This window comes from Apium graveolens, chromosome 1 (genome assembly GCF_009905375.1).
Source record: "Apium graveolens cultivar Ventura chromosome 1, ASM990537v1, whole genome shotgun sequence".
NCBI classification, from domain to species: domain Eukaryota; kingdom Viridiplantae; phylum Streptophyta; class Magnoliopsida; order Apiales; family Apiaceae; genus Apium; species Apium graveolens.
Window position 1 is genome coordinate 207,181,937 of NC_133647.1, and position 10,540 is coordinate 207,192,476.

Consider the following 10,540-nt stretch of genomic DNA (forward strand, 5'->3'; position numbering starts at 1 on the left):
CCTCGCTAAGATAATAATTTTTTGCATGGCTTATTTCAACTCATAAGAAATAAAAATAAGGACTTATTTCAACTCATAAGAAATAAAATAAAATCGCTAAAGCAAATTTTTTTTGGTCTAAAATAGCCTGCCATTTTGGCAAGACTAAATTCGACCGCTAGCGGTGGAATTTAGGAGCGCTAAATAATTCAGTTGGCAGGAAAATTCAAACCATTTTTTGATGGAGTCAAATTCAACCGCACAAAAAATCCGGTATATTACTAAATTCAACTGCAGGCGGTTGTATTTAGCCTTGCCCAATGAAACAAGCGAAATCGGTCGAATTTAAATCAGTTGAATTTAGGCTTACTTTTTTATAGTGTATTTTAAGAGAATTTTTCAAACTCTTTTCGTATTCAATTTTCAAACACATATTATATTGAGAAAGAGATTCCATAAAATAATTCTAGATCAATTCACAATTTCAAGCACAAACTCGGTTAATTACACCTAGAGCACAACTAAAAGATAAACCAAATATACTCAATCACCTCGAGAAGGTAGTTCCACATTCACAAATATACTCCTTTGTAGCACAGATCTTATTATGAGCCTTCCAGTCACCGTGCACAGCAAACTTCTTCTTACATTTATCAGAGCCGGATTTTTTTTTGCCACTATGTTTTCGAGAGAAATGCTTCTTGATAGCAGTCAGATCTCCTAGTGCTCTTGAGGGATCATGATGAACACAACCAACTTCAGGGAAAATGTAAACCCTTTTCTTGACTTCATCGTTTGTCTTTTGCTTCAGCTTCCCTGGCAAATTATGTCCTCTTCTGTGGAGCTGCAAGTTCTGCTCCCTTTGAAAACTTCTATTGCACACCTCATACCAAAATCGATTTGTTTCCATTAGACTCTGCGGGGAAAGTGCTACAAACTCTGCATCAGGACGTGTCATTTACATATATACACATATCCCAACATCAAATGAACAAATTAAACCATCGAAAAACAATTCAAAAACCATATATGTCTGACTCATCCCCTTTAAATTTCCAAGTAACGGTAAAAGAAAAAATTATATAAACTGACAGTTAATACATACACACACATGCACCCACAATATATACAGCAGATCTTACTTGGATTTCCCCAAAGATACCTCCCTCTTCTTTTAGACGTAGCTGATGGAGAAGAAGCCATGGCAGGACTAGATTTTTTGGAAACTCAAATTGATTTTTATTTTTTTACTAGAAAAACATACAAAAGCTCAAATCTGTAGGTACATACTCTCATATTTATAACAATTTTTCAACCATGAAACCCCACATTAGATAATTATTTCTTATATATTTGTTTTTTTCTTATATATTTGTTTTGCAAATTATTGAAGGTTGGAGGTACACATGAATTTACAAACCATTTATTTTATAAGTAAATATATTTAGAAAATATCTCAAAAAGTCACATTTAATGAAAATTTAGGTGCAAGGAAGCGATAAAGAGGAAGGTACTGTGAATGTTGGATGTTACACTTACCTTTTGGCCATATATGCATGGTGAGGGACTGGTCTCCTTGTCTTTGTATATTGTATTTTTTTATTTCATGACATTTATTATATAAGTAGATTATATATATATATCATGATAACTCCAACTAAAAGAAACAGGCTAAACGCCAAATCTGTCATTCTAGATTAAAAACATGAGTCGAGTAACACATGTCCTTATACGTCAATTAAATCCAACTGAACTATCGATCAATAATTGGGTCATTTTATATCCATAACAATTGAATATTACAAGAAAAATGCCTATGAGCTCTTGAATTGGTTGATATCGTGTCAACATTTTTTTAGTGTTAAACTCAAAAACGACCAACTTATACCTACCGTTCATAAGGAGACGGTCATTTTTTGTATGAATCCACTCATTATGTTATTAATTCGGTCGGTTTTTCATGCCCACAAATGATTAATTTTGATTGTTATTTCTGCAGATAAGCCGGTATTAGCTCTAGAATAACTTTTTTGGGTTCTACAATTGACATTCCTCCTACGCAAACACGTACAATATCAACTCCAAACACACCACAATTATAACCAACTAACATTAATGTCAACAACCAAAAATAATAAAAACGATATACATTAACCAACCAATTGTTAAAGTAACTACATTTGCTTATTGTACTGCATTAAGCAAGCAATCAAATTAATAGACAAATGTTCGAAGCACACAGAAAACTAAATGTATACATGAAAATTCAAATAATAGCTCAAAGCATTGTTAAACCAAAAACTAAATAAAATTGAATAGCGCTCTTCGCACCACGGTTTCTTTTCGCGCCACTCTCTTCGTCTTCGCCAAGCTCGACATCCTCTTCATCTCCGTCCTCGTTGCTGCTCATGGTGGTGTCATCCATAGTCGACCTAGAGATATTTAAAGCTCCAAGCCATTTTTTTGGTGGGATAATAAATTGAAAGAATGATAAAAAGTAAGATATCAATAATATTTATGTCGGTTCAACTAAGTACTAAAAATATCTTATTTTTTAAGTGATCTTTTCAAAAAAAATTAAAAATTAGGCCCCTAACATTTATTTTATGCCTATATTTTTAATATTTTTCTTTTGATCATTCATGTATATAACAAAAAATTCGTCCCTCAAAGTTCAATTTTTTCGATACCCACATTCGTTAGCACAAAGAGTTTGGTCCCAGGGTTGGCTTTGATGTCTTCATCGCCACTTTCTTGAACCTTTCTTATAGCCTAATATATATATGATGTTAAAACGCTTTAAAATAACACTACTAAATCTAAATTGAGAACTTTTAAGATTTTACCTCTTGACAAATTAATATTATATTGTGAATTTTTTGACTTTGGTAAAGTAAATGGTTGTACATTATATTCTAAAAAAGTCTGAATTTTCTGACATAATACATTGTATTGTTACGATAAATTTACAAACTAATTTTAGATAAAAAAATACTTAAATGTCATTTGGGTATGAGTTAAAAGATAAAAAAAAATATTATCACTATTTATAATTTTATACTTAAAACATAGAAAGCAATTAATTAAAGTGACATAATATTATATATGTGAAGCCAAAAAAAAGGTTGCTAGGGTATGGAATATTTTTATGCCGGGTCATAATTTGATTTTCATATCAACCCTATTTAACAAGCGTTATCCATTTTATCAAATATGTTGTGGATTGTACGTTAACTACCCACCTAAACAAGTTGTCTATTTCATATATTATTAATATCAATTGTACCCTTGTATTACAAACATGAACAAGTTGTCTATTTCATGAGCACTATCCTAAAATTGTCTTACAAACTTAAAGAGATTATGTGAAATATTACTTATGAAGTTCAAATATGCGATTAAACAATTTAGATATGGAATATTAAGAATTTAATATACAACCAAAATTTTATATGTAAAAAATAACTTTTTTAATGAAACTTTATTCAAGTTAAGTGTGTACATGAGTTTAATTTTACAAGTGTTTTAGTGTAAATTCAATAACGAAAGTGGCTTAATTCTAAATTTCAAACCAAAAATGTAACTTTCAAAACAATATATATATAGGGTCTTACTCCAATGAGAACTCTAGTATTGTGAGATAAGAGATCTAATCATATCCACTCATTCAAATACAACATATTCATATCTCGCCGTTAATTTAATATTTAATATTTATAAATTTTAATATTCTTCCATCTTCTATCAAATTCTACCACCCATCAACCACCACCACCTCCGGTGACAACCATTCAAATGACGAAGGAATAAATTTTGACTAAATCATCGTAAACGAGGACACTCCGGTCGGTACGGAGAGGCACGATTGTTTGGCCGAAAAAGCGATTAAGGTTGACCATGCAGATGGATGGATGGAGGGAGGGAGAGGGAGAGAGAGAGGGAGGGAGGGAATCTGATATGCGGGGACGGAATGATGGGGTCGGAGCAGCGGCTGGTACGTGGTAGTGATGGTAGTGATTGTGGGTGGTTGGTGGGTGTAGTGGGCAGAGAGGTGGATGAAAGAGATGAAGTGTAAAATTAAAATGTATGGTTGTAATTATATTTAGGGATAAAAATGTATGGGTGAGATTTATAAAATTATAAAACAAAGCAAAATTTATAAAATTAGCCTTTGACTTTCGAAGCATGAATGCAAATTTCAAACAAAATTATAAAATTATAAAATTAGCCTTTGATTTATAACGAACAGCTTTTTATTTCAAAGCATAGCATAATAAAAAAACAAAAATATTTCAAACACCTTTATTTGATAGAAGATTAATGATTAGTTTGATTACTTCTTGGATGTTCTGGTTCTAATTAAGGTCATGGAAATCAACTCCATACACCTGCCTTGATCACCAACTAGCTAAGATCTCGTGCACAAAAAGCTAATAGTTAGCCACTTTAAACAAATATAGAGCAAATATTTGTACAAAATATTAAGTATATTGCTTGCACATGAAAAATAAATACTAATGCAATTATTTTTTGTTCTATAAAATTGTGCATTCTCCTAACCTTAGAATAGCTACTTACAATGTATACAAATAATTTTTTAGTATGATAAAAAGTAATTCAAAAGGAGAGGTGATTATTTCATAATCTACCCCCTTGGCCCTAATGTACATCAATCTGTTAGTGGATATATATTTAAACATGAAAATAACAACACTAAGCACCTTTTTATATGTGAAAGTTGGTATATGTATGGTAAAATAATCTGCCATATTTTTTGGCTATTGGCTACATAGACCTTACCTTATACAAATTATACAGTCATGCAAACACATATCATACATATTGCTAAAAAAAACAACACAGAGTGTATAAACATTGAGATAGAGAGGGACACAGGGGCCTGAAGCATGGGTGGCTTGAAAAGCCAGGGCTACAGTGGTGAATGAAAGGCCTGGCCTCAGCTGATATGGTAGCTTCCCTGTCCCATGAGTTGGTCGTCTTATTACCACTGTGATCATCATCCCCCCTCCACCTCCACTCACGCTGTTCATCCCAGTTCCCAAGCAAGAAAATCCATGGTAAGCCTATTAGGATACTCACTCTCAACATTCATCTGTGGATCCCCCAAAACGTTGTTATTTACTTCATGACCAACCAACATTCTACCAGCATTTTGTTAAAATTTGCAATTGATAACAAAGTATAGCCGTAAATTGTGAAATCTACCAAAACAAACTCACATAGTTATCGTAAATGAAGCTTACCGTATAAACTTTCATTAGAGAGATGAACCCATGTTTTGATACAATACTGTGATGAATTAGAGAGAGAGAGAGAGTTTACTGATTGAGAGAGTGAGAGAGAGATCAATCTACATTCCTAAAACTCATTTCTGCAAAACTTAGTTACTAAGCAACTAGCACTGGTCTTTGTTTATACATGAAAGAAGTTTGTTATTTTGCTGAGCTGTCATAATTAACTCCATGCTGAGTTGTTTATGTGCTGATGTCATGGGATGATTTGTCGAGCAGCTGCTTCTCTTTATCATACTGGAATGGCATTAGAACATTACTAGTTTGGAGAGTAACTCTTGAAAATATCCGGAATAAAGAACTTTAGGGAAAAACTCTGCAAGTTGTGAAGCGGTAGGAACATAAGATAGCTGCACCAATCCTTCTAACACCTTATCCCTTGTAAAATGCACATCAATTTCTATATTCTTTGTGGGCTCATGATGCACTGGATTTTTAGCAATGTGTATGGCACTCTGGTTGTTGCAATGCACAGTAACTGGCTTAAGATTTGTAACACCTAGTTCTTCCAATAATCTGACCAACCAAGTGATCTCTGAAGTCGCAGATGATATTGAACGATATTCAGCTTCATAGGAACTTCAAGAGAAAACACTTTATTCCTTTAATTTCCAACTTACTGGTGAGTTTCCTAACAACAGCACATAGCCAGAAATTGACCTCCTAGAATCCTGACAAGCTCCCCAGTATGAATCAAAGTATGCTTTTAGTGTTAACTGCTCACCTCCTTTCAAGGGAATCCCTAGTACTCCAGATGTGGAATCCACATATTCAACACATGCATAAGTGCATCAAAATGTGGGACTTTAGGGGACTGCAGATATTGACTTAAATGTTGGACAGTGTAGGCAAGATATGGCCTTGTGTGAGTAAGAAAATTAAGTTTTCCTACTAAGCACCTGTAAGACCTAGGATCAGTATATAATTCTCCTTTATCAGCTGAAAGCTTTAAGTTCAAAGGCAGTGGAGTAGCTTTAGTCTTGAAATCTGTTATATTAGCTTCCTTCAGCAATTCTTGTGTAAACTTTCTTTGGGTTAATGTGAGACCTGAAGCAGTATAAGCAATTTCTATACCCAGAAAAAAAAACCTAGTTCCCCTAAATCTTTGATGTTGAATGTCTTGTATAAATGTACCTTGAGATCAAGAATACCTTGTGCGTCATTACTAGTGAGAATTATGTTATCAACATATACTGCAACAATGATAATGCTATCATTGGTTTTTCTAGATGAACAATGAATAATCATTCTTAGATTGCAGAAAATCTTTATTGCATGAATTAGATAATCCCTCCGGAACCAGCATATATACCACTTCAAGTAAATCTCCATGCAGATATGCATTGTTAACATCTAATTGATGTAACTTCCAACCTTTATGAGATGCTAATACAATGATACACGTGACTGTGGTCATCTTCACCACGGTAGAAAATGGTTCTTCTAAATCTATTCCCCGTTTCTGATTATAACCCTTAGAAACCAAACGTTCTTTGAAACCTATCAACAGTGCCATCAGCTTTTATGTAGTTGGTTCTGTTAAAGAACTTGTTTGGCTAATCAAAGGATGAAAAGGTGATGGTAAAGCAGAATATGTTTCTAGGTTACACCAAAGCATGAAAAGGTGATGGTAAAGCAGAATATGTTTCCAGGTTACATCAATCACTACAAGGAAAACCGACTCACACAACGGTTTTTGCCCGTTATCTGATACCCTGAAAAACGGTTGACTATTGAGCCGCCGTCTCTTACATGGATCAGACAACGGGAAAAAACTGTTGTGTGAATGAGCACAGACAACGACCAGAGTAGTAAACCTGTTGTGTTACATCCAGAATAGACAACGCATTCTTGTAACTTATATTGTAAACATCTGTATTAGTCAAGTGTTCTGGAAACGGTTGTGTAGTGTGTCCATAATAATATAAGAACAAAACAAGTAATACAACTCTTATTGTCCTCAAATGGTTGTTCTACAGATCAACACACAACACAAATGAATTAAATAGCTCTTGTAGTAAAATTCTACAGACAACACTTGCATTTTGTTTTGTGTTGTAGGAACTCTTCTCATACAAGATTTGTCCTGTTTCTTGTGTTGTGTGATTTAGTTTCACACTTGTCTTTTAGTTTACAATGTGTTGAGTTAGTGTTTAAGACATGATTCTTTTTATAACAAATGGTGTTGTCTGAACATAATTAGTTTTATAGAGAAGGGTTTTTTATTGAGTTTGGTATTGTGCGAAAGTCAATATAACAAGCTTTTAGTTTTTGAAATTATTGTGCGAAACAAACTATAAGAATGTTTTAACTGGATAACTTACGGGTTAAAATCCCCTCAGACAATGGTTTCCAAATGCAAAGCAAATAAAGCAACATTGTAAAATTAATATGCCATCAAATTTAAAATCCAAAGAAAAACCATCGAGATTACAACTAAGTCATCACCATTACACTAGCAAACAACCAACCCTCCATTACTCCAGCAATCAACCAACCATCCATTACACCATTTCAACTAAAAACCAACTAAGTATAACCAAGTTCTATCTTAAGAAAAATAAGACCATTCGAGTACATGTACTTCGGGACTCTATATTGCTTGTTAAAACATATAAAAATGAAAAATCTGAATTAACTTTCTTTAGAAATTCAGGTGACATTTACATGTGCAAACACACATGACGCTTTCTCTAGTATACGCACTAATATGCCAACTATAAATACCTTTTTTGCTCAACTATATCCAACTATATTTTCCAATGAATTTTTAGCTTTTGAATCCCCTGTAATAGGTTCATATCATCCATAAATTTAGATTCCCAGGGCTTGAAGATTAATAATTGATTTTCCTGTGGTTGGCAGTTGTCCAAGACATTCTCGTGGTCTTTGCTCTCGGGTCTTGTTTTGTCCTGCAAATTCCAATAGAGAAACAAAAATATTAAGCTCCTCGTGACTAAAACTTCCTCTCTTCATAAATTCAATTCCATGTATCAATTTATGCAAATAATAAAATACTTCAGGTTTAATTTAAAACAAAAAGTTCAAACCTAATGATCACTTTTACAAACTCCATTTTCTTCTAGCAGTTATCTTTGTACAGTTCACACAAGAATCTTCAATACACTCTTCAACGATACCAACTTGGCAATCTTTGGTTAGTCAAGTTCAACCTGCAAAAAAAGTATATGTTGTTGATACACGAGAGTTGTGTAAGCTTCTATTTTATTTTGTATTCACACAAGACAATTAATAAAGACCTCCACCAAATCACAAGATTCGACCACACCTTCTAACCCATCACTCACATCTTGTCTTCTATGTTCCTGGTGTGGATGTTGGCTTCCAACAAGTATCGTCCTTTCTATTGAGAAAATACCCCTACAACAGTTGCAACTCTAGATAACTTCTTTCCTCCTCTAGAAACAATCTATACATGGGCTTGGTTAAACATATCACAAAGTTTATATAATCTCTCCGCATCCCATTCAAACTTGTTTACCAGGTACTACAAACAACCAATAGTTTGATAAAAATAGAACAAAGTTAAGATACATGCATTCTTGAATCATAGTACTTGCAAAACCAATAATTTCTTAAATCAATCATATAACTTTGTTTAGAATAGACAGCATGAAAATTTATTTAATCTGAAGCAAAAAATATTAATTAAAAGCAATAAAATCAAGATAAGAACAAATCATATATTAAAAGCATCCAAAAATCAAGAATCTATTGAAACAAAATATGTGAATTGAGCAATCATATAACTAAAATTTATCCAGCAGCTAAGAAAACATACATACACTGATAAGAGTGAGCAATCAAAAATTAATTAATATCATAGGACCACCTGCAAAATGGATGAAATTAAATTGCAGTATAAAATTACATGACATAACAAATTAGTAGGTTTTTAATACTAATACATTAATTGAACATATGAGCTCCTTTAATAATATATGAAAAGAATATAAAACCCAAGGCAATGAAAATAAAATCATTTAAAAAAGAAATAAGACAAGTTTATACCTTTAACCCAAAAATCGAACTAGGGTTTGCCTTTGAAATCGAGCTTTTGAATAACTCGAGTTAGGGGTTAGTTTCTAAGATTTGAATTGGGGTTTGGGTTTGGATTTAGAGAGGTGAGAGGTTAGAGTAAATTGAGGTGTTAAAAATTAGGTTTTAATTACACAGATGGTGTGATGGAAAGAGAGGCCGCATAGGAAGTTCAAAGAGAGAGAACATGAGAGAAAGGGAGTTACAGCTTAGAGAGGGAGATGGACTACCATGTAAAGGGGAAATGAGTGAACAAAATATGGGGAGATAGAGAGAGAGAGATCCATGAGAAGGGGGAGTTGGGACAGAAAGAATGGGGAGATGGAGAGAGAGAGTCAGTGATGAGAAGGGAGAGTTGGGAGAGAGAGAACAGGGAAAATAGAGGGGTGAGAGCAGAGACCGATGAGAAGGAGATATAAACGCGGTTAACAAAATGGGGGGAGATATAAGGGGGAAATAAAATTTTCACTTGGGGGCAAACTAAAAATAGAGGAGTTGGAATGAAAAAATGGCCTAAAAAGTGAAATTTGGGTGAAGGGGGAAATGAAAATTTAAACAAGGGGAAAATGAAAAAGTGGGGTTTAAGGTGAAATAGGGGTAAATAGATATTTTTTTATTTATATGTATTATTTTATAATTTTTTTAATTTTACTTTATTTTATAAGAAGATAATCAAAATTAATATATCTTAACATCCGTATGGTTGGATCGTCGAAAAATTTATTTAAATAATCATTTTGTTAATGAGGAACGTGTCTAGTTTGAGAAAGTAGTACTTCAACTAGAATCTTCTTGTAAAGTTATGCAAGATATTTTTTTGAATTTATAAATTATTACATAAAATTTTAGATTACATATTAATATAATAAAATTCAATCTAACATTTTCATTAATTTATAATTCACTTAAACAAATATATATTAATATCCATATGGTTGGATATTAGAAAAAAATCATTTCAAAAAATTATTTTGTTAAGCAGGAACGAAATCCATTTTAGGAACTACCACTTTCACTACATTTTCATTATAATTTCAAGCAAGATATATTTGAAAATTTTAAAATATTTTTTAAGTGAATAAAATCAATATATATCAACATCAACAGTTTAAGGAATATATATTAACAAAGTAGATAAAATATATGGCATTAAAAATAATTGTCTGAAATTTAAAATGTGTTGTCTTAAC

General features: G+C 32.7%; 1 long non-coding RNA gene across 4 annotated transcripts; it reads right to left on the bottom strand.

Annotated features, from left to right (window-relative positions):
• Positions 1–7,693: 7,693 nt before the first annotated feature.
• On the bottom strand, positions 7,694–9,759 carry LOC141724617 (uncharacterized). 4 transcript variants are annotated; one of them, XR_012576810.1, is made up of 5 exons: positions 9,324–9,759; positions 9,098–9,144; positions 8,552–8,799; positions 8,342–8,464; positions 7,694–8,203 (listed from the first exon to the last, which is right to left on the bottom strand). It is a non-coding gene; the product is annotated as an uncharacterized LOC141724617 (long non-coding RNA). The 4 variants fall into 4 exon arrangements; XR_012576817.1 differs by lacking the exon at positions 9,098–9,144 and having other exon boundaries at positions 8,600–8,799; XR_012576805.1 differs by lacking the exon at positions 9,098–9,144 and having other exon boundaries at positions 8,581–8,799.
• Between the last annotated feature and the right edge of the window lie 781 nt (positions 9,760–10,540).